Here is a 24,998-nt window from a genome sequence, read left to right as displayed (position 1 = left end):
AACTGTTCATGTGGCATCTTGAGAGGAACGTGCATAACTCAGCTAGGTGGTGTGGGCAGGGCGGCTGTGGTGGCAGGGCAGCTGGAGGCTGAAACACCGCTGAAGTTCTTGATTTGGGGTGAAGTGAAACCATTTATTTGCAGAAGAGTTAGTTTTATCTGGTTTTCTATTTATTTGTTATTGCACCAAATTACCTCTTAATAACTCTTATTAAATTTAGGTTGATGTGAGCTAGGGTGCTAGGATAGAAAGCTGGAGCCTCTATGCATTTTAAGTGTTATCTCAAGTATTAATTAATATTTTCTATTAATAAGACTATCATGTACCTTGTAACATAGATGATAACTGTGATTATGATACACAGGAGTGAGACAGTCTAGCAGAGGATATAAGGAAGAATTTGGTGGGAGCAGAGGGTTAGAAACAAAATTATGGAGATGGTAAAATGAGAGTGATTACAACCAAGTATTTTCTATTACCACTTTTGAAGTGCTAATTTTTTCCTTACCCTCACAGGCTCTTCTAGTCTACATAAGAAGAGAGGGCAAGGCTGTAACTGTGTCATACAGAGGAAAGTGAGAGTTAAGCCAGTGGCCTCAAGACTTAATGTTCCATTGGTCATTTTGTAGAAAAACAATGGATTAAGTAAGGGAAAGTGGAATAATCTTGCATTTGTAGCTGTGCCATGTTTGTTCTCTTGAGCACTGGGTGTTAGGTAACTTTGAAAGGAAAAAATGCAGGTTTGCTGCAGAGTTAAGCATCTTCCATAGCTGAAATCACTAACCTGAAGTCACTAATTCACTAGGAATGTCTTATGACCATATGTGACAGTCATTAATTTTCAAAATTGCTCAACTCTTCGTGCAGATCTCTGACATTTTCAGATTTAGAGGCTGCCAAGTGTGTGAACTTCACTAATTTTCATATAGTGTGTGGAAAATTATCCAGAATGTTTTACATTAAAATTCAAGGTTCGTACAGCACACCTTCCATATAGCACTGCTGCAGATTAAATTCATTTATACATTAGGAAAGGTGCCAATGCAATCATAATAGAAGGCTGAAGTGCTGAAATGATGAAGTAGTTCTTTTGCTGCCTTCCTTGGCACATGTTCAGCACCCCACTTTGATTCAACCATCATACTCTATTTGGTAAGACTCTTGAGAGTAATAATAAATTATCTATTATGAGACTGATTTCTTAGGAGAGGATGTGAAACGCACAGGAAAGCTGCTACAAAATAACGACAGATTTTTCAGATCATTCATATAACCATTCTAGAAATTTAGTTTTCATGCCTGTGTACTTCTGAATAAAGAACTTACAGTGGCTCTTCAGTAAATGTCACAGGAGTATAGTCCTACATTGGACATGTGTGACAGATAGAAAAGCAACCAGTCCCCAATCTCATCAGCTGGACTAAGCCCACTGAATGTTTTTGCTCACAAAGAGATGTCATCTGTGTCAAATTCATGTAGCATGTCATTTTTCTGTGCACTCAGACTGATTGATTAGTTCCCAGTCATTCCAAATGTATTTCTGTTAAATAGTCTGTAGAGCTGATTACTTTTGAAAGAATTTTTTTTCATAGAAGAAATGTCATTAATCCCAATAGCACTTTAGAAAAGAAATGCTGCCTTTGGCATTTTATTTTTGTTTCAGCATTTTCCGTAGATATACTGTGTGCATTAATTTCTGTTGAAAATATTATGAAAATGTTTATTGAGTGTTCTAGCTTGAGGCTGATCTGATATGTGGTGCATGATACAGAACATTTTGATGACTTCCTAATAATTCCCCAGGTACTTAAATGAAACAAAAAAGACATTGATTACAGACAGAGTAAGGTGAAAACAATATTTTATACTGTTTTAATAAGACTTTATGTATTTTTTCATTGTTAAAATTTCTAACACATTTAAGTGCTGGAAAGCATTCTTTATTCTCCAGTAATTTCAATTTCAAAATATCATTTGGATACACTTTTAAAAAGTTTTATAGGAAGGTGTTAAACAGATACTGTGTTCCACCTTCAGATTTTAAGGTCTGTATGTGTTGATGTGCTGGGCATTTCAAAATATATATAAGTAAGTATAGGCAAATACATAAATATGGATGTACAAGTAGCTCTAGTAAAAAAGAACACTGATTTGTTAGAAAAGGGCAGATAAATAATGGCAATAAACATAAAAGCTGTACCTTTTTTTCTGATTCAGAAGTACAGGTTAAAATATGACAGCATATCTTTTTAATATAATAAATTATTTCTCATACAAGGCTGCACTCAAAAGTGTGAGAGCTGTAATTAGGCACAGATTGATGGTATCATTCAACAGTGAAAACCAGGGAGAGATCTTGTTCTCAATAATTGCTCTAGATTGAAATCTAATAATAAAGTCTGGCACCAGGACACCTCTACTAGGAATTTAGGTAAAATCTGATGATTTACCAGTTGGAGGTGATGGGAGAAGGAGAGAATCTGAACATATTGGTCAGAGAATGACTATCTGCTGACGCTGTTAAGTAGCATGGAAATGACAAAGCAGGCACTAGAAGGCAGTCACAGGTAATTATTAGCTGCCTTAGAGGAATACTGGTGTCATTTTTTTAATAGGCAATGTGTAGTGTGACATATCAGATACTTATATTATGAAAAAAAACTTTGATTTCAAGTATGTTCAGGGTAGGGAGAGCAATACAGCAGTTTAGACAACATGACACAACACGGTCTGTGTAGTGCAGTCCAGCTGAAGCTGAGAGATGGTTTTCTTTAAACATATCAGAGAGGGAGAATAAATATGTTAAAAGACAATATTAAAACCATATAAGTTGTTATTAAACAATCATAAACTGAAGAAGGTCTGCAGTAAGTCATGAAGTGTGGTTCTAAAATGATTTCTAAGTAGAGTCAGAGAAACTAAATGGTTTTAAGGTGAGGTTTGAAATAAGGGTTATGTAAATATGTCCAAAAGTTTCTGCCATAAGTAGGGACATATTGATATCTGATGTTCTGTTTTATCTAAAGGATGTTGAAAGTAGTCTTGGCAGCCTCTAATTTGCACTTTTATTTGTGTTAATTTTAAACTTCAAAGCTTTCCGGGTCATTTGTTGAGGTCAAGAAGGTGGTTTCGGGGTTTTTTTCCTCCTTTCTCTGCTGAAATTGCAAAATTCAGTTCTTAAATTACCAGAAATAAACTCAAGGGAAGGTAATATGGTAGCAAGTTACACTGGAGTTAAATTCTGCTATTTTGTTGGTGCATCCTTAGGTTTTGTTGGTGTATATTTATGTTTAAGTTATACTCCATATTTAGAATCAGAATGAAATTTAATCTCATCTGTTCAGGTTAATATGGCTATCAAGTTAGTATGTTAGTACAGCTGTCTTTTTTTTTTTGTTCTATCCTTTTTCTAAATTATGATGGTATTTTGAGGATTTCTTTTTCTCTCTTCATTCCCAGGGATGTATAGTTCCATTTTCTAGGGTGATCTGGAAACTATATGAAAGAAATTCCTTGCTATCATTCATCATAGGATATGATATTACAATTGTCTTTGATGTCTTCTGATCTTTTTCTGTGGCTCATTATAGTTGTGGAATTCAATCTCTTGCTGTGTTACACATGGATGGCCAAACAACCCTAGCAAAGAACTACAGAAATCACTGAGAAATAATTCTGACAAAAATGCCTCTTTTTTTTTTCCCCAGTGTAGGATTGATATTTTAGTGTATGTGGACTTACAAGCTGCTGGAAGATCTTTCTACAGTATTAATGCTTCACTGGGAAAAAAGTAATTGGATGAAGACAAAATAGGTTTTCTCCCTTTTGTCTGTACAAAGAAAAATGGCAGTTGTAAGAACCCACGTGTAGGGCCAGCTTGAAAGGCAGAATTCTGATATGTGAGAAATTTTCTTTCGAGAACCACAGAGAAAGATGAAAAGGTGTTAAACTCAGAGAAGCTATTTCACTTTCAGAACATCCGTGGTTCTTCATGGGTGTTCTCAAGACCAACTCATAGCAGTAGACAGAGCATATAACAATTGTGCTTGGAATCATAGATTAATATCCTGAGTTGGAAGGGACCTACAAGGATCATCGAGTCCAACCCCTGACCCTATACGGGACAATACCAAGAACTGCATCGTGTGCCTGAGTGTGTTGTACAAGTCTTTCTTAAATTCTGATAGGTTTGATGGAGAAATTGCTTCCTTGGAGAGCCTGCTCCAGTGTCTAACCACTCTCTGGGTGAAATTTTCCTAATATCCAATTTAAACCTCCTGTGACTCAGTTTCATGCTGTTCCCTTGGTTCCTGTCAGAACCAGTCACCAGATAGAGATGGGTCTCTCCTTCCTTTCCCTTTTGCAAAGAAGTCGTAGACTGTGATGGGGTCTTCTGTCAGTCTCCTCCAGGCTAAGCAGACCAAGTGACCTCAGCCATTCCTCATATGACTTCCCCTATACACCCTCATCTCACACATGGGCCTCTTTTGGAGTCTATACTTCGTGGAGCCCTTATTTATAATTTGCATATACAAATAGTAACAGGTGCTGTGTGTGCAAAGACTTCTGCTTCGATAATTACATAGTTTTGATAGTCTTGGTTTTCAATGTTATTGGTGTATAAGAGCTGAATTTTTCTTCTCCCTGAGAATTCTTCCTGCTTAAAAGAAATGTGAGTACTTAGGGTTTTGTAATCCTGTAGGCAGCCATTATGTTGACCTAGAAATGGGTTCAAGAAACTCTTTTAGGGTCATGTAAGGAGTGAGAATGGTCTAGGGTAAAAGCTGTCAATGAGATCCTTGCACTGTACCACTACTGGAAGATGTGCTGGAGTTTTGATAGAGTTGCTGTAACCTGAAGGAGTCATGAACCTGACATTTAAGTAGCATGCTCACACAAATGAGTAGTCTTAAAACCAAAAATGGTAAGCTTTTAATCAGGAGGGGATGGGGAGATGAATAAAGGACTTGAATGTTAACTGAATGTTCCAACCAAAATTAAATCTTTGGGTGTCTTAGGTAGAGAAAACAATTTGTCAAGCTGAGTAGATGTGAAAGTGGGAGGCTTTGGGCATAGACATTGATCATTTTGGCTGCAGTGATTTTGCATTTTGCCATTAATTTATAATTTCATTGCTCACTTAAAAGGCAAAGAGCATTAATCTCCATCCCATTTAATGTAAAACTTGAGTATACTCTAGGTTTGTAAAGGGTATAACAGAGAATGTTTAGGTACTGAAGTATGAATGGGTAAAATCAGTGTAGGGGGAAGGGGCTGGATTGGGGACAGTGTGGTAGCATCTGCTTTATAGTGGGTTTTTGGCCTTGTATGTTCTTTTGCTTGCTTTTCACTACTTCAGGAATATAAGGCTGCAGAAAATCTGGCCTGGTCTGGATAAGGATTTGCTTTGTGGCAGTCATACTATGTCTTGTGAAATCTCTCATATTGAAAATCTTAGCATGTTTATTGATTTTTCTTATTGTCACAGTCATGGGAGTGAATGCAAGTCTCCCATATGTTAAAAATACCTGATAATTAGGAGTGTAAACTAGAATACACAGAGTACTCCAAGTGACACCTAAAATTCAAAGAATAGATTACTAAAATAACCACTATCATTACACAACAAATCAAATATATTGAGAGTTTCTACATTTTCTCGTTTTTATTATTGACATTGCTGTATAGAAATGGTCTAGAAATTTTATAGGTGAAATAATTTTGGCTTTAGTGTGACCTCTTTGTTGAATCGTCTTCAAAATTTAGAAGCAATGAAATAATGTATTCCACCTTTAGATTCTATCTTCAAAGTATAGCAAGAGAACATTTTAAAATATAACAAAGATATCTCTGTATTAAAATAGTGTTTGATTGACTTGCTATAATCTCTAACTTCAAATATCAGATTATTTTTATTTTTAGGGATGCAAAACTTTTATACTGATGGCAACAGTTCTGCTCTAAGTATTTAACATATAGCACATGTGTGAATGAATAGAAGTGTAAAATTATATATGCAATCATGAGTGTAGGAACCTGTGCTCTGATTCTGATCTACTGTAGTTGTGAATTGTTAATGCTGTGTAACAAACATGATTTCCCAGGTGTTTGTATTTTTGTGGTATCAGCTATTAAACAGGATAAGGGTTGCAGTAGCTGGAAAAATAAATACTGACTTCAGTTGTTATTGCTGGTCATTATTTTCATTCATGATTTTGAAATGACAATTTTCTGTGTTGGATTTAGAATGCAAGGGCATTAACTTCTGTCAATTCTTTGAAAAAGTCACAAATTTAATAACAATTTTGTGTGTGAACAGAGGATTTAAAAGTCTTTCTTACGTAAATAAGAGCTTTCTCAGGACCAGCCCTCTCAATCAGGTTTAATAAGTTGAGACAGCTGATTTTGGAAGGGATCAATGACTAAATTTGCTATCACACAAATAGACTGGGCATAGACCAAGAGATTGTCCCAATGTTTCTTTTCCTCACTGTCATTCAAATGAACAACCACTAAATTTTGCATTATTCTAATTAGTTTTGTGTTAGGTATTATACTTTCTTTGTCATAATTAATAATAATGATGATAACTTTTGAAAGTTAAAAGTTTTGATTTAGCTCACCATGTCTCCTCCTTCATTAGTGTCTTCAACAGTGTCATTTAAGAGCAAATGCTCCATCAAGCAGTAGTGATTCAATCATAAAAGACTGTAATAGCAGAAGTATTAGAACTCTCATGTTCCAAAGCCTCTTGGCTTTTTGCATCTTATGCTCTAAATTGGACCAGTTATAGTCTATCTTAGCTCAATTCAAACAAGAAAAACAATCCTTTACTTTTACATACAACCTTTTATTCCTTGAGGCTACCTAAGGGCTGCTGTGTACAACATTTATTATTTCACCTTTAAATATGCACTCAGCTCTGGACTGGAACAAAGTGGAATGCTTACAGGCTCAAATTGCCTGCTCTCTCAGGATGACAAGTCTTTGTAAGGAGAAAGAAAATGGTGCAACCTGTTCTAAAACCCACATGCAAATTTTGCCAACACTGGAATCTAAAGACTAAGCATTTATTAGGGAATATTATGGGAAAAAACCTTTTGTTTTCCTGTTGTGGCTTTCAGCTCAGGATCTTGTCACATTTTCTATATGTTAATAAGCTTGTCTTCAAAACCCTGAGAGCAGTGCACTTTCTTTTTTTTCCAAAATTACTCGTGTTTGTTTAACAGATGCATCTGAGAGATATCAAACCACTAATCTATAGTATAATTCTGAACACTCTCAAATTCTGAGTTGAGTTCACATTTAAAAATTTACCTATGCGATTGTCCAGCACTTGTGATAAATGTTGAAACGTGATCCAGCAGTTCTCATTTCAAGCTATTTCGTCAACTGATGAGCTCAAGCTCTCCAGCATCTCTGTTAATCACATAGGGAGCAATCTGAATGAAGGCTTAAAATAGGCACCCACATTCAATTGTTATGAAGGGTATAGCAGTACTGTTAAACAAGATCTTCTGCTAAGTTTATTGTCAAGTAATACAGAGGAAAAAGCAGCTCCTCTCTGTGTGGTTTGGAAAAACCTTTTTATTCCCCCTCCCTCTTCATCCCTCATGCTACCCATGCAGATTAAAACAGCTCAGAGCTGACTACACTCTTCTTTTCTGAACTGTTCCAGCTTAATTTAAAATCGTAATTTTACTGGGTATCTCATGATTTATACTTACAGGTGCTATAGCTGCTAGGGGATCTATTTGACTGCAGTGTCTTCCGAGGCAAATCAAAACATTATTTGACAGGTTATTTTTAGTATTTGAGACAGATAAATGCCTGATAATCTTCCTGATATTAGGTGAGCTGGATTTGTGCTCCAGTGACTACAGAACTATTTTGAATTTATTCCTACCACTAATGCTTTTGCTTTTCCACCTCCACTCCTCTCTCTAGTTTTCCTGCCCACTATGTAGCATCTCTATATTTTCTTCATTATTAGAAACAGTTCTCCTAAAACCTGACTGCTAGTACTTCTGGGGTGATCGGTATTTGATTCCATTTTACCACTAACCAGCTACACTAGGGAGCTATACAGCTTAGCTGTTATCTTCTGAGAGTCTTAAAATTGGATAGAGTCTAAATAAGTCTTGGCATGTACAATAAGAACAACAGATTTCAACAGTCTGAAATTGTTTTGTTGGTTTTTTGGATTTTTTTTTCCCTTCCTCCATATAAAGCAAAACTTCAGAAATAAACTAATGTTTTTGTCTGCATAATCCTTTTTCTATATTGAGATATAGATTTGGGAGTCAATCTATGAACAGTCTGTGAATTATTGCTGTGATTATATGTCAATCCTCTTTTATTGTCATATTTTTGCTCCTTATGTCTTGTCTTCAGAAGACATTTAACAGGTTACATGATCTGGAGTTTGGAAGCCAGTTGTCTAAATGGAAAAAAAACCCATGGCTATATGTCAACTCTTTTTACTCAGATTAGGTTCAAAGAATTACTGTTTTAAGGGACTAGGAACATCTTGCAAAAAATGGTGATAAGTTGTTGATGTAAGGCTCTAAAAGTCCAGTAGAGAAAGTTTTCTGAGGTAGCCTAAAGGAAAAAAAAAACGAAAAATGGGAGGGAAGGAGGTGTGTTTAAGCAAGTATTTAAAAAATTTTAAAATGACTTCTCAGCCTGAGAACGTGTGAATGAAGTAAGGATGACTACCATAATACTGTAGATAGCAAAATGGCACTAGAGAATCCAAAACAAGAAATTGTGCATAAGCGTTGCAGAATGATCTGTTTGTCGGGGATGAGCTATTTGTCAGGTGAGGGGAAAACTCAAGCTATTTGTCAGGTGAGGGGCTCAATTTGAGTCATCAGCAAGTTCTGTTTATTGAAGAGAGCACCAGACACTTATACAGCAAGTAATAAACTCATGAAAATTCTGTAATTTACACTGTCTATTGGCTACACTACAACATCAACTCTTCCTCATTCCTTAGAAGTTACATCTCTCTTTTCTCATGTCTCTCTGTCTACTTGTTATCATACCCAGCTAGGCCCAAGGACACGCTGTCTTGCAAGTGCAAGACTTAGAATTAGCCACAGCCTTGCACTTTTCCAATCTCTAGTCAGCTAAACTCCCAACACATAAGTTAGTATTTGATTCAGTCAAATAAAAGTTTTATGTGTTTCAAAGCTTAAAAATGCTTAGTGTTAGGAAATCATAAAAAAAAAAAAATGTTTGTCTTTGCTTAAACTAAGATTTCCATCTGAACTTTCATACTGTGAACCAGCACCCATGGACTTATTACCCAGGAAAATCTGGGTGTTTAAACTAGTAGCATTTGTTGTTTCACCATCCAGTCTTGTGTCACCATTTTCTGTTGGGAACCTCTGTACGTTGAAATTGAAAATGCATCATGAAATCACCTTTGGGTCAATGAACTTTGAAGAGATCACAGGCAAATATTTTTGTGCTGTTTCTCAGGGACCATGTTTTCTTGGTGCACAGTCCTAGGTAACCCGCACTTCATGTTTCCCAGGAGTGTAGGGGACAGAGTGTTGTGTAGAATGGGAAGCTGTGCAGGTGTCTAAGTGTCTCATCTGCATCTTGACTAAAGTGGGGGATGAATCTTGATAATGCTTTCCACTTCAAAAAAGACTTTAATGAGATTTCAGGTAATCTATTTTGCTTCATGTCTAAATATTTTTCTTGATTTATTTGTAATTGAACCTTGAATATAAGCCTATAGGCTATTTGCTTAAAACAAGCATGAATTCATGCACACATGTATGTGTAGCGTTTTTATAGCTCAATATATTCTTGCCCAAAAAAAGTCTTTATTCTTTTCAAGGGGAATTACAGTTTTAGCATAATGAAAATCTGATTATCATAGTTGAAAAGAAAGAAAAAAATGTATTTCCAAAAAATTTTGTGTGTCGTTTTTTTCATCAAGAGTAGTAAACATGGCATACAGATAGAATTCCAATTTTTAAAATGGTTGCTGCCTATTCAATAGAAATCTCTCCATTTTCCTGAGGTTAATGATCTACCTAACTAAAATACTGTGGAAACTTTTATTTTCCTTCTTCTTCCACTCCATCTTGGTCTTTTTTTTCTCCTTTTATGCTTTTAGATTTTTTCCTTATTTTTCCCTCTTATTATATTTTCCTTTATTTTTTCCTTTTTTTTTTTAAGGCTTGATTTTACCTTTTTAGTAGCAATGGCAGATGTGCAGTGGACATTATGGGGACTCTTAATCATAGAATTGCACAATTTGCTGGGTTGGAAGGGACAATTCCAAGTTATCAACTTTTCAGAGTCATTGCAGGCACGTTGCGAATTAATTCACGGCAAAATTTATAGGACTTGAGACTTTACTCATCTACATGTGAACAGGTCCACTGAGTTACTATTGGGTGTGAATAAAATAACATCCTATTGTATATCAGTGATATAGATTTTTTTATGCAGTTATGCAATTTTAGATCCTGTTCTTCCTGCCTAAAAAAGAAATGAAGCCTGAAAATTGTGAGAAATTTATTCTCATTTCAAGGCTGTTCTTTCATCTAACTTATTATACTGCCATCAACTTCAAATCATGCAAAAGCTGCCCTTTTCATACTGAAGTACGATGAATAGGTATTTAATGAAGGCTTATCAAAAAAATTGTACAAGAATGCAGTAATATCAGCAGAACATTAGTGTGCCAATATCTAGTGCATACACTAGCACAGTAGCTGCCCTTTATGGACATAATTAGTGTAGTTTTTCAGCATATGGACTGACTTTGCTGGGGAAGTGCAGCCACGTTCTTTACACGATATATTCAATAACGTGCTGGTTATGTGCAAGGAACACACTCCCCAGTTTTCAGAGCTGGAGTAGATGCGATGGCGATGTTTGGTTGTACCTGATCAGCTCTGTTCTGAGATAACATATGGCACATGTTAAGCACAGCTGCTGTGCTGTGCTTAATTTGACAGTGAGAAAGAGCTTCACAGTAATGGTAACTGTTTGCCAGAATTATAGAATACATGGAAACCATGGACAATAAGTCTTTATATAGACATCTTAACCTTTAATATTCATAGTTCTGTCTATGGTGTCTCATCAGCAACCAGAACAGATTTTCAGTAATAGAATTACAGTGCTATTATTTGGTGAGTTTTGGTTGGGATGTCCACCTAAAGGCAAGTTTAAATAACATAGTTTTCTGGTTATAAGATATTTCTAGCATGTGAGAAATTATTTTCCCTCTTCTAGTGTCTGGAAGAGCTGAGCTGGAACAGTCTTAGCTGTGCATGTTTCCGTTCTTATCTTTCACAAAATACTTAACATAAAGCTTTTAGCTCCTTATGCGTTTAATACATTTTGTCTTCTAGTATTATGTTATAATGTAAATAAGACAAGGTTGTTTGGGAAGAGGGTACTGCAAATTTCAAACTGCTTATTTTCCTCAGTCTTATAAGCATTAATTAATATTCACCCATCTGTCTCCATGTACTTCCTGCCTCTCTTCTCATGCAAATAAGACTATCACTTTAGTGTGCAGGCTGTCAGGCCATTAAGGGGCGCTTTGTGCTAATGCATTGCAAAAAATGAATCTTCTTGTTTCTTATAGTTAAGAGGCTGGCTTTGAGAAAGCATACCTCCAAGTATGAAAACGTAAATAAAATCTAATGCCAGACAAAATCTAATCATCAGAACTATGTGTTTTAACAGCTTATGAGAAGTGTGCAAGGGAGGAGTGAGGTGTATTCCTGCAGGAGTCTTCATCATGAAATAAGTCAAGGAACTGACTAAAAGGCTGTCTATGTAGGATGTTGATGAAATCAACACAGGATAAAGACCAATGTCTTAAGGCATTTGGCAGCCTAATCTCATACAAAATCAATCACATGAATCTTTTAGTTTGGAGAAGACCTCTAAAATCAACAAGTCCAACGACTGATGTTCTCCACATTGTTAACTAGACAATAGCACTAAGTGCCATGTCCATTCATTTCTTGAATGCCTCCAAGGATGGTGACTCCACCATCTCTCTGGGCAACCCACTCCAGTGCTTAACAACCCCTTCTGTGAAGAAATTCCACCCGATGTCCAACATAAGCCTCCCTTGATGTGACTTAAGACTATGACCTCTCTCCTGTTATTAGTTGTCTGACAAAAGAGACCAATCCCTACCTGGCTATAGCCTCCTTTCAGGGACTTATAGAGAGGTGAGTAAAAGAGGGTCCCCTGAGCCTCTTTTACTCCAGGCTGAGCAATCACAGCTCCCTCAGCAGCTCCTTGTGAGACTTGTGCTCCAGATTCTTCCCAGCTCAGTTGCCCTTCTCTGGACATGCTCCAGCACCTCAGTATAAGGGGCCTCCAGCACCAGAGTCTGAGGCACCTAGTGAGGGGCCCCAAACTGAACACAGGATTTGGGGTAGATCATCACCAGCGCCAAGTACATCCTGGTCCTGCTGGTCACAATATTCTTGCTGCAACCCAGGATGACACTGGACTTCTTGTCCACCTGGGTGCACACGGGCTCACATTCAGCACCCCCAGGTCCTTTTGTGCTGTGCATCTCTTCAGCCACTCTTCTACAAGCCTGTAGCAGTGCCTGGGGTTGTTGTGACAAAAATGCAGGACCCAGCAATATCTTGTTGAACCTTATACCATTGGTCTTGGTCCTTGGTCATCTATCCAGCCTTTCCACATCCCTCTACAAAATCTTCCTACCTCCAGCAGATGAATGCTCCCACTCAATTTAGTGTCATTCCCAGACACTTGTGTCTTCCTAAGGTTGAATATTTCAAGATTCTGCAATCTTAAATCCTTGCTGAAAATTATGAGATTTTCTGTTTTGAAGGTGGACAGGGAAGAGTAAAGTGATGGTTGAAACTTGATCGTTGGTGGTCTGCATGTGTTTTAGTGAATCTTAATCCAACCCTTATTTGTCATCTGCCCTAAATTTTTTAGTATTTTCATCTATTGCAATTGTTAAAATATTAGACACAGGCTGAATGCTGGATCCATCAAGAGACGTTCTTGACTCTTGGACAATCTATGAAATTAGGCATCTGAACAGAAGAGTTTATATATTTTCACTATCTGAAAAGCATGCATAGTTATAACAGTAAGTAGGAGAGGGGAACTTTAAAAGCCTTCCAGTATGAGAACAGCTTGTATTGCATATAAGTTACTCCTTTTAAAAACTGAAGAGGGCTGTCTGTTTTCTTTGTTTTTCAAGTGCTCATTTCTGATCATGACTATTCTAAAAAGTGAATCATAATGGAATGAACTTTTTAACTTCTCTCATTTCCTGGTAGAAATATGCCTTGGAGCTTGAGGATTTATCTCTCTCTAAAATTATTCTATTTCACATGTTCTCATTAAGCCTATTAAGTCTAATGCTTATCTGAATTCTATTAATCTCGTTTTGTGTGCTATCTTAGCACAGCTAAAACTATATATTGAGGGTGCTTCATTTTAAACTTAAAAAAAATTCCCGCTTTTGGATTTAATTGAATATAGCCTTCTTCTTTGAATGATAAAGATAAGAATCTCTAGGGAAGTTGTCCCAGTCAGGGTTGCCAAATTTGGAGTATCTTTTTTGCATCGTCCACATAACTGTCTAATCACCACAGATTGTTGGGTAATCTTCAAATCATGACCAAGTGGCCAAGATCACCCCTGTTAGGGCCTTGAGTGTACCAATATCTCTAATGACTCAGAGCAGCCTCAACCGTGACCTCCACCCATATCTCTGTCTGTAAACCAAAGAGTTCTGTGTTGGCTCAGTCTGGAGTCTTCAGCCTCTGTCTGAGCTGTGCTGGCAGTGTTGGTTGCTGGCTGGCTCGGCCATTTGTGTGCACAGACACAGATCCTGTTGTTCTGGGTCCTAGCCCATGTACTGGCATCCTATCTTGACCTGTTCTGTGCCTCTGAACCTGCTCACTGACCTCTGGATAATATATCATCCTGATTACCTATAATTGCTCCTGACTCAGAGTCTGTTTTCCTGGTTTGATCTGCACCTGCCCTGTGGCTATGCATATCCCTGCTGATTTGCACTCTTGGTTTAACTTGACCATTATCTCTGCTACCTCTCCAATGGTGCTCTGCCTTGCTAACCTTTTTATCTCATTTGGCTTCTGTCTCCTCGTCACTTAGGGAGCAGCTAACCCTTGTTAGATGATCATTCTGCATTCAGATCTGTGATGAGGAATGATAGGAGAATTACAGTCTATGAAAGCTGCCTCATCATGCTTTGTGACATGATGGTCAAATACAGACTGAAAAGCACAGAGTTTAAAATACAGGCATATTTTGGAACCCTTTTTAGAATATTGTGAAACTATTTATAGTTGCGTGGTGTCATCTCTGCCACATCAGACAGAGTACATCAGCAGAAAGGAAAAGTTCAGTTCTGAAGGTAGCCACAGAAATAAGCAGGGCTGTATTAAGACTCTTAGAATTTGATTAAAAACAAATCTGGTCTTGGAAGACATTCTAATTTTGGGAACTGGGCTGCAAATTGGCAGCTGACTTTGAAGTAGTCTTTGAAAATACCCATAAAGAGTGGCATGTCTTGTGGAACCAAATTTTCATGTAGTGCTTTTTGTGACCACTGGGTCACAATCACTAGGCAAATTACAGTTACTGGAAAAAGGGACAAGTATGGACTAAAGTCAGATCACTGATTGCTGTCATGCTCCCTGCTGCTGTGTTCAATCTGATCACTTTGTGTTGAGTCTGACTGCCTTAAGAAATGCTTTACTATGGAGATAATTTTGGCTTACCACACCAGACATGAGACCAGCCAGTACCAAATACTATTTCCACAAATTGTTGGTCTTGCACAAGTGTATCCAAGTCAGCTAGGCAATTATTTTATTCATGTTTGGAGAATGTCACCAGGAGTAAGTTCCTGGATCTAGTATTGGAAAGAATCCTGTCATCCTCATTACCATTTATAAGACCTGTGTTAGCTAGTGCCAAATCCTGCTCTGGAATGTGGATAGAGAAATGGAAGTCTGGTGGTAATAGAAATGCTAAACCTTTAGTTATCTGTCCTTCTTGTAGAAAGGTTATGAATTTGGGGGAAAGAGTTCTTGAAAGTGTAGTCACTTGGTGGAAGCACTTGCTGGGATTTTCTTGCCCTTGTTGGAGTGGGTCTCATGGCAAGGCCCTTGGATATTCTGCAGCCAGGACTTGTCTTGCTCTTCCTTTCTACTCAAAGTTCATTACACAGGTATTGACTGAGATCTCTTTGCACTTGGTACCAGTTTTCTAACACATAGGCAAGGATAGCCTTTAGAAATCAAGGGTACTGCTCTTGCTCATGACTATTGTAGTTGTTGACCTTCAAAATGACTGTCAACAACACACTATCTTGTTCTAGAAAAACAGACTTGTTTGATAATATATGCATCATATATATTCATGACACAGTATGTGTGCTAAGATGTATGTTAAAGACACACACCTTCCTAAATCAGACAAGATCTTAAAATTTTTCGGTTGTCCAGTGGTTGTCCTGGCTGGCACACAGCTACTGTATCCATTTGGTCAGACAAGTACACCTCAAAGCTATTTATAGTGTTTTAATATTCTAAGTTTTTGCTGTTTGTTTTTTTTTTTCTTTGCAAAAGAGATAAAGCTTACTGCTGAAATTATCACTGAGTATCCTTTCTAACTTGGTACAATTAAGATAGTTATATTTTCTGTAATGTTTAATGTTAAGTTTCAAAGGATAGATTGAAGGTTTTCCATCACCAAAAGCTAGGGTATGATGTGTCCTGGAGTTGAAATACTGTAAAAGAGGCAGTAATGTTATTTTTCAGACTGCATGTTGTGTCAGTTTAGTATGGGTTGGATTTTAAAATACCTTTAGAAGGAGAATGTTTCTGATTCCTTCCTTTCTTCTTTCAAGTAATTAGTCCTAAAATGCTTCTCAGGTTCCTCTGATACAGCCAATACCTAAATATGACAGTGTTAAAATGATCAATGATGATATCAGCAAAATACTTTGTTAGAAATTGAAGACTAAGTAGTGTAGATACTGATTTTCATTGGATAGTTAAATGTTTCAATAACTAAATACATCTGAAAGTAGCTTGTGAATGCATGTGTGTTCATCACACAATTATTGCTTTGCTCATCAGAATAGTATCATGCCTATGCTGTATTTGAGAGATCAGGTACTATAAGTATCATATTGCATATCATATTACCTGGAAGTTGACTGCATGGTTTTGGGAAAAAATTTCTAAAGCTGAAGGGCAACATTTTCTCAGTTCATTACACTCTGTTTATTACATATTTTTAGTAGCTGAAGTGCTTCCTTAGAAAATATCATAAGAAGACAAATGCAAATATTGAGATTAGTACATGAGTTGTAAAATGATACAGCATATTTTGAGTCTTTCATCTCTAGTTTCTGAGCTGTAAAGTCACCTATAGTTCATGCATCTATGCCTGTTTCTCACAGATTAAAAAAAAAAAAGAGAGAAAAAGTGAACTTCAACTTTTCATAATTTATTAGGTTAAAAGCAAAGTGTCAGATGAAAAAAGTGTCAGATGAAAAAAGTAATGGATTTTCCATTAGTTCAAGAAGCTACTTCAAGTGTGCAGATTTAAAAAAAGGGTCCTAAACAAAATGATTTCGGTAACATTGAAATTTCTTCTAAATTGAGTTGCCAGAACAAAGGACAAATCTAGACTAGGCTTTTGAAATCTATTTGAAACAGGAGAAAATTTTATGAAGTTGAGTTTATTCACTGCTTAGCTTAAAATCTTATTGTATTCAGAAATGCCTCTAAAACAAGTTTCTACTTACAAACAAGCAGTTTTACTCCTGAAGCACTTATACTTAAAGACAGGTTATGTATTTTAACATAGGATTTAGACCTGCCTGACAGCTGCAGCAAAGGACACTTTTCTTTCCTCCGCAGATGAAGTTTTGTGTTGCTAATAGAGAGCTAAGAGGCACTTCTTGTTTTCCTTCATTTTTTTGTTGTTTTCCTTCATTTTTTTTCATTTTCCCTTTATCAGCCTTTGTGTAAGAATGCTCTGGGAGTATGTACAAGAAAAGGAAACCATAAATCATCCTTTCCCATATGAGATAAACACCTTCATGCTTTTTGGCCTTCCTTCTCAAGCTGTTTTATTTACTCCATTTCTTCTTTGATGTTATTTTTAGTGAGTCTAGGAATCATATATCAGATCTGGAGAGCATCCATGTTAATCTGTTTGTTCAAAAAGCAATTAGATAATTTGATGATTAAATCATGTGTCTCTTCCAGAAAGCTCTTTGAATACATATTGAAGTGTGAGATACTTGGATCGACCAAGGTAGGAGAAAGCATTGAACGAATTATTTCACATGTGTGTTATGGGCATGTAATACCTTGTGATACATTATAGATGTGGAAGAAGGCATTGGTGGTAATCTAGTGCTTTTTGTTAGCATTTAGGACTTTTCATTGAAGGACAAAATCTATTATTAATATTGTGTGTGTATATTAATTTTAGAATTCACAAACAAGACTTTGGTTGTTGTATTTGGGAAGTCCAGAGCTGAATGAGGTTTTCTTCCAGTGAAGTAACTGAAAACCTTTTCAAGATGATATAGTTTACCCATACCATATTTACCCTCTAAACATGAGCTTGAAAGGCTATGAAGACTGATTTTATCAGTGACACTTAACCTCTGAATCCAAAGGACCTTTTTCTTAGCACTTGAGGAAATACTGAAAGCACTTTTATATTTACAGCTTTTGATAATGCAGTAAGCCTCAAAGGCCTTTCTTCCTAAATTAAATAAAATCTGTAGTGCAAACTATGCAAATGTGTTTTGTCATTTCCCCCCCAGAGCTGCCTCTTAGCATTTTATCTCAGTGAGCATGATTAAGTTAGAGTAGTGGTTTTCCTACAAGCACCTGTTGTACATTTGAAGTGAAAAGTAAAAGAAAAAAAAAAAAAAAAGAAAGGTATTGGGGGAAAAAACTTCCATCCCATGGCTTTTTGCCATGTCTCTTTTTCTCATCAGGGAATGACATTAGCACTGCCAGCTCTAAACGTGAAACCACTGCACTATACCCACCATTAAGAGTGTTTCTGATGATTTCATGTGTGAGGTTTCTGTGCCATAGCCTAAGCTTTCTTATTGCAATTAGATAAAAAAGTTAAGGTTGTCAGCACTTGAATTGACTGTGCTAGTAATCCATGTAGCTCAGACAGAACTTATTGCAGATGAAACCTAGGGCTGTTGGGTAGGAAGTTCAGAAAATATCTTTCTTTGACTTCATGATACAGTAGCATAGAAATTAATTGGGCAGAGGGTAATGTCAGCTCCCGTCAGCAGGGCCTGAGTCTAATTAGCAAAAAGGTGGATGTTACAGTCTGTGAATTTTTGATTACTAGATGATGTATAATAAGCAGGAGGAATGGTTTACATCCTTTATTGACAGAAAATGTGTACAGGGTGATTAGTGCCCTTGTCAAGTAACCAGGTAATGTTGTATCTCACTGCCACAGATCTATGGTTTTCCTCATGAAGTGATCATCTGATTGATGTGCTTTCCATTCTCCATGCTTCAAAAAAAAAAGTTTTGTTTTGACAATAATCTGTCATTGGTGGTGTTAAGTCATTCCATATCAGGACTTCTGCATTTTAAGTTTATACATAGTTTAAAATGTTTTAATTTCAAGGCTATCTAAATCTAACTCAGAGCAAATGAAGGTAATAATGTAGTGACTGACACTACTGAAGCCTTTCTTCAAGTATCATTTTTACTAAATTAGGCCTCAACCATCTGACGTCTCCTCAACCAAGAACACTCAGGACTCCATCATAATCAGAATAATTAAGACATAATATTGATCCATTGTCATAGCAGGGGCAATGATCTGTCTTTTAGAGACTGTATTATACCACAGTCAAGTAAGTATTGCAGAAATAGAAGATATACTAAGATATAGACATATATTAGATATAGCTCTGAAAATAAGAAATTGCACCTTAGATGATGCACAGACCTTCTGAAAAGTGCATGATTATCAGGGGAGTTTGCTTAGTATATAATGATGTATTATTGAGAATGGAACTGTGTAAGTTGAAGTGTAGGTAAAAGAAGAGGGCAAACCTCCAAGCTGTTGAGGCGTAATAACCGGCTGGAGACACAGTAGGTGTTTTGTCTATTCATCTCCTACAAAGCCCATTTTTTTCTCCTACATTTTCTTTTAATTTCCGTAGGTAGTTGTCCAAAGAAATCAACCATGAAAGGTATATGAGTTCAGTGAGCAACCAAAAAGCTTGAGCTAGTAAATGCACAGCCTCCAGCCATGCTCCTGGTGCCTTTTTCTTTAGTTGTCTTAGTAGCTTTATGTATCTATGATGGATGATGTGATACAGGATACTGACAAAACTGCAAGATGCTCAGACATCTCCAAGGCTGCAAAAGAAGCTCTGTGTGTTTGTGAGTATGCTGGCAATAAAATTAATATTGCCAGAGGAACATTTTAATGGTTTTATACAGTAGACTTATTACAGCGCATGAGTTTACCTTTACTTATGACAAAGAGATTATCTATAGCTGCATGGGTAAGACATGGGTCTCTGGTGGTTTTAATGACAACAATTCCTCTCTTGCATAGTGTTTTCTAAAAATCTTGGGGAAAATCTTCATATATAAGAAAAAATGTCTATCAAGATTCTGAGAAACCTAAACTAAGGTAGAAGAAGGAAAGATAGTAAGAATGAAGATTTTTAGTTAAGTGTAGCTAGGCCTGCTTATCCTAGAGCAGTTTATGTACCTTTTTTTAAAAACCAAAACACAGCAGAGTATCTCCTTATCGGGAGATGCCAATCAAAGAAATAGTGAATCTATTTGTGAATAGTTTGTCCCCTTTCCATTCAAATATTCCATGAGTAAATAAACTGAATAACTGTTATTCAGTTATGATATTTCCACTGTAGAAGTATTGAAACTAAAATAACTTTGTTGGCTGCAGAGCTGTTTTGAATCATGGTGGAGAAATAGGGATTTCAAGTACAATGCCTTTTAAAAGAGAATGAGAAGGTGAGAAAAGATTTCAGAAGTATATGGTCAGCAGCTAATGGACAATTGCACAGCTTTTCTCAGATTTTCCTGAAAAAAAGGTGACGTCGTTGTTTCCTGAAACTTCCCTGTGTTGTCTTAAGAGCAAAAGACAGTTGGAACTTTCTCTCTACAGCAAAATAATGACTGGTATTTTCTGTGAGGTACACAAATAGAAAATGTAGAAACTTAGATATATATGTTTATATAGATGTGTGTGTAAACCCTCATATATTTGTGTATGTGTATTTTGATATCTGCATATATTGATAGAGTCAAACACAGGGGTGTTTGGAGATCTCCAGAGTCCTCCCCACTTACAATACTTCTTTGACAGATAACAATTTGAAAATGAGAGAGCATTTGCTACAGGTAGGTAGCTAGCTCGCTGCAGTGTGGTATTTTAAAAGATGGTGTAATATTTAGGCAATTCTGGCTTTTATTTCCCCTTTGGTAAGCCCAGCTCTTTACTTGGAATCCAACAGTCTCTCCATATGAAAATAGCCTGCATTTCCATGCCAAGTATTACTTGGTTTTCCTTAAGCATTGGGTTCTCCTTCTGCTCTCATGACAAATAGTGAGTTCCTCTATTTTACACAGACTGGAGGACCTCAGTGGGACAGGCTGTTTCTAGAAATCTAACTTTGTTGTGCTGAGTACAAAAGTCTCCTTTACAGAGATTGATCAACCCTGAACATGATGTCAGTACTATTTCATCTGCAAATAAAGTCCTAAAAGGGCTGTCTAGTTGTGTTCTTACTCTATGCTCTGTTTAATTTTCCTGTGTTCTCTAATTTTTAGTAGACAGTAGAAATTTTATCGTTTTATAAGGCATAAAAGGTGATCAGTATCCAATTAATTTTATGGGTCTGTGGGGGTTTTTTTGTCACCTTCATTGGTAAGAACAAATAGCATGTATAACCAAATTTTATTTCTGTTTTGAGCAAGGGCAAAGCAAACAAACTAAAACTTAGTTTTTTCATAGTAATAAAATCTTAAAAGAGAGGACTGTGCACTGCAGAATTTGGGTAAAACTGAAGTACCACGTGGAAATTCAAGGCAGCCTCATTTTTGATATTTAAAGGAGTAATATAATAGCTTAAAAGTATTTTCATTACTGTGATGGACTCCATAAAAATTATCAGCAGATCTGAAATACTGGCAAAACCACTGAGTACTGCATACAAATCTACCAATATCTTGGTAGATTTGTATGCAGTACTCAGTGGTTTTGCTACAGTTTCCATATTATTTGTTTGTTTGTTTGTTTATAGCAAGAAAGCCAGATTCCGCAGGCTATCCTTAGTATCCTAACAAGATGTTACTTTGTAGCTGTTACTTTTCTTTACTCATCCAAAGAAGAACTAATATTTAAATTTATTGTTCACTGTTTTTTTTAAAGCAATTGTCCTATATTTTTCCTCTTCCTTGTGTTTTGACTTAATTGAAATTAATACAGCTAATCCTGTGTGGTACCTTTCAATACAAGCTTTACACGTGCCAAATCATCTTTCATATCCCAATGATTTAGCTGTTATTGATTTAATCAGTAGTGAAGAAAATTATTGTAGTCTGATGCACTTGGAGTTTTTCACAATTGCTGTCAAAAAGATTTTTATTGACCAGCTTTATTTACCAAATATTCACTTAAGCCTAACACAAAGATGAATGCAGCACTGGGATTACAACAATTTATAGATAAAACGTGTCACATAAAGAAAGTAAAAAACTCTTGTCACCGTGCACTTCTGTGACATTGGATTTCTCTAAACAATATATTTGTGGCTCATGCTGGCATTGGAGCTTTGACTCATTTCAGCACTGGCTTCAAGGTCTATGTGTTTCTGATCTATATGAATATTAGTATAAGTAGAAAATTCTTGCCATGGTTTTAGAATTCAAATGCTATTTGGTATTCAGGTTGTATATGCCACACTTGAAGGCATGCTTGCGAAATGGATAAATGATTTCTGAAGAAATTTACAAGGAAATTACAAGTAAATCAGTGATTAAGGCTGATTGCAGAGACACATGGGATGGCAAAGCTGCTGTTTTTCCTTGCATCTGTCTTGCACCTCCAGTGTACAGAAACTGAAATGTACACAGTAAACACTCTGCACATAGGCCTAGATCACTTCTGGTACTCTTGGAATCTAGTCTCAGTATTTGGAAAGTTTTAGCATAATTCATAATTTCAGATGGCTGAAGTTTATGTAAGGGCAACTCTCTGTACAGTACTGTCCTTTTCACTAATGAAATCTGAGTGCTCTACTGAGACAGTGGCCTTTTGTATCTTATTCATCTCCCTGAAAAAATAGGGTAAACTGTCAGAGACCATGTCTGTGTTGTCTTATAAATATACTGCATTGAGGGGGGAAAAAAAACCCAAGAGAAATTAAATTGCTTTAATTTAGTTCAGACAAATAAATACAGATGTGCTTGGTTCCTTTTATTATTTTACACAAGCTCTCCTATTGGCTTCTTAAAGCCACCAGAATAATCTAAACTCAAAACAATGTGCAGTTTATGCAACAGAAAACTGAAAAAGAGAGTGTAAGAGAATGAGTTATAGTTTTGAGGGTTTTGCTTTTTTTGCCTTCATTTCATTCATGAGTTCAGCAACCATGTAATGAATTAGTAGAATAATTCAGAATTATTTCACTTAGTTTTCCTGGGGTAGCTAAGTTCATAAACTGCATTCAGTCTTGAAACAGATATTTTCATTATGTCTATAAACACTCAAGTTGAGCACTCTGATAATATCTGGTGTGTGTGGTATAAATAGTTCACAGAATGCAGTTGTGTTCTTCAGCTTAGGTCATTCAGCAGGTCTGATTTGAGTTCTCACTTTACAATTCTCCCCCTCTAATTATGACTGTGATACTCTATAATAAAATAATTTCATCATGGCAAAGCGGTGTTTGTTTAACATGGAAAAGGTATATTTTAAAGAAATATAGAAAAAGGTATATTTTAAACTCTTGTACCTTTTCTATAGGTATCTGACCACTTATTTGAGGATCTTAGACTAATCTTCCAAAAGGCACTTCCAGGTTTCCCTTTCTCTTTCTTTGTCTTCCTGTCAGAGCTCAATGAGTCCTCATCGACCTTGGCAATTCTTACTGGACATGATGCAATGTTTTAAGTATTTTCATGCTTTGTTCTCTTCTGGTAAAAGTCAGCTTTTTTATTCTGAGTGTTAATGATTTTAAAAGCTTATAGCTTTCTTATTTTTAAACGACTTCCAAGGTTGTGTTTTCTTGTATAGGAAGTCAAACTGTTCCTCTTTCTCCTCCCAAACCCTAGTAAAGCTAACGTGCAAAGACAAAAGAAACAGATGTATATAATTTTACAGTATCTTCTGCTCCATGTTCCAACCATACATAGTATGTTTATAAATTTATTGTCACTTTATTTAGTATTGCACATAAACTATTTATTTGAGATTCTACACTACTACACATAGCATCTTTACTGCTCTTCTGCTTCATCACAACCTATGATACTTTGTAAATGTATGGAATATAGGAAGTCATTAATGTGCAAAAGGACACAGCATTTTTGAAGAGTGAAACATGGTTAATGTTCCCATTGGCCATGTTGTCACTGACTGCTGAAACAGACAGTTTAGACTCAAGCAATTTACCTATATTTGTATTCATTACTGAGTGGTTCAGCAGTCACTGGCAATTTTCATGGAGTGAAGTGAGCTAATTTAGTTACATAAATCTTAAAGAAATTCATTAGCCCAGCTCCCGTCCTGTTATGTTTTAAGGCAAAACTCAGATGAAAGGCAAACACACAAAAACCCTTCATGCTTCCAGCAGTTTGATTCCTCATGGAATCTGGTGGGGAATCCTGTGCTATTTAGTTAGAATCTTACTGTGAGACAGCATCCAGAATAGCATAATAATAGGGATTGGTGTCTCAAAGAATTACAGAAGTGGCTGTTTTTTTAGTCACTAAAATAAATCTTTTCTAGATGTGTGACTTAGAGAATACATTCTCTCAGGCTGTCTCAGTCCATTTGCCCAGTAGACAGAGACATCCTGGATATTGTCTGTCTTCGGTTGTACTAGGTGGGCACATCATCTGGAAGACACAGAACATGTTAAATAAACACTTTAACAAATGCTTTAATTTCTAAACCCAGGGTCTGATCTTTTCAATATGCAATTAGATTACAGATGCAGCCCTACTTCTATTATTAAGTGTAGTGTCTGCATTCTCAAGTGTTAAAAACTCCCTCATAATCTTGTGCCTATCCATTCTAAGTTTCAAAATAACTTTCAAAGAACAGTATTGGTTGTGGCTATCTGCAATATGAATGAGTCTAAGAGGTTCATCTTGATAGATCATATGGTGCATGGAAATTTCCTTAGGAAAGACCCCCAGTAGTGCTGGTTTCATATGGACAAGCAGATTATACCATTTATTTTCCTAGGGATGAGAAGATTGTTCTGAAAAGCAGAAAATCACTCTCATTTTGCATCTTTGCCAATACTTTGGTTTTTTGTTTGCTGAAACTAAATTCTTTACACCAGAAATAGTTTTGATTAGTCAATCAACTTGAAGTAACATAGAATGGAAAGGAGAAGATTTCTAAAAGTATCAAAATGTTTTGTTTCAAAATTATTCTCTTACTAAATAGTAAACTTTTAATTTGAAGTAATGGCAATTTTTTTTTCTCAAAAATAAAATAAAAAAATAAGATCAAGATTGCAAATGAAATATTTTAGCTGTTCCCAGCTGAGCCTGTTGAGAAATTCCTGACTGTCTGTTTAAAATTCTTTTGAAGTGAGAAAAGTAATTATTAGTAGAGGAAGAAAACATCCCGTCCAGTTATTGCAGTTCCTCTGTAAGAGGAGGTACTTTTGAGATCCATGGGAAGGAAATAGCCTCCTA

The 24,998-nt window shown here is 36.3% G+C and overlaps 1 protein-coding gene across 11 annotated transcripts in view; it reads left to right on the top strand.

The window, feature by feature from the left end:
- Nucleotides 1-24,998, top strand: part of LRRC4C (leucine rich repeat containing 4C) — a 483,436-nt gene that overhangs the window by 292,722 nt on the left and 165,716 nt on the right. Inside the window, exon 1 of one of the 11 annotated variants that reach the window (XM_063158815.1) lies at nt 17,329-17,346. The exons of the other annotated variants lie outside the window; for them this stretch is intronic. The gene's annotated coding sequence lies outside the window, so the exon portion shown is untranslated. Of the gene's footprint in view, nt 1-17,328; nt 17,347-24,998 lie in introns of those variants that run through there. 11 annotated transcript variants of the gene reach the window in all.

Source organism: Melospiza melodia, chromosome 6 (genome assembly GCF_035770615.1).
Source record: "Melospiza melodia melodia isolate bMelMel2 chromosome 6, bMelMel2.pri, whole genome shotgun sequence".
Taxonomy (NCBI): Eukaryota; Metazoa; Chordata; class Aves; order Passeriformes; family Passerellidae; genus Melospiza; species Melospiza melodia.
The sequence above is the reverse complement of the archived record's forward strand: the minus strand, read 5'-3'. Positions and strand labels throughout refer to the sequence as shown.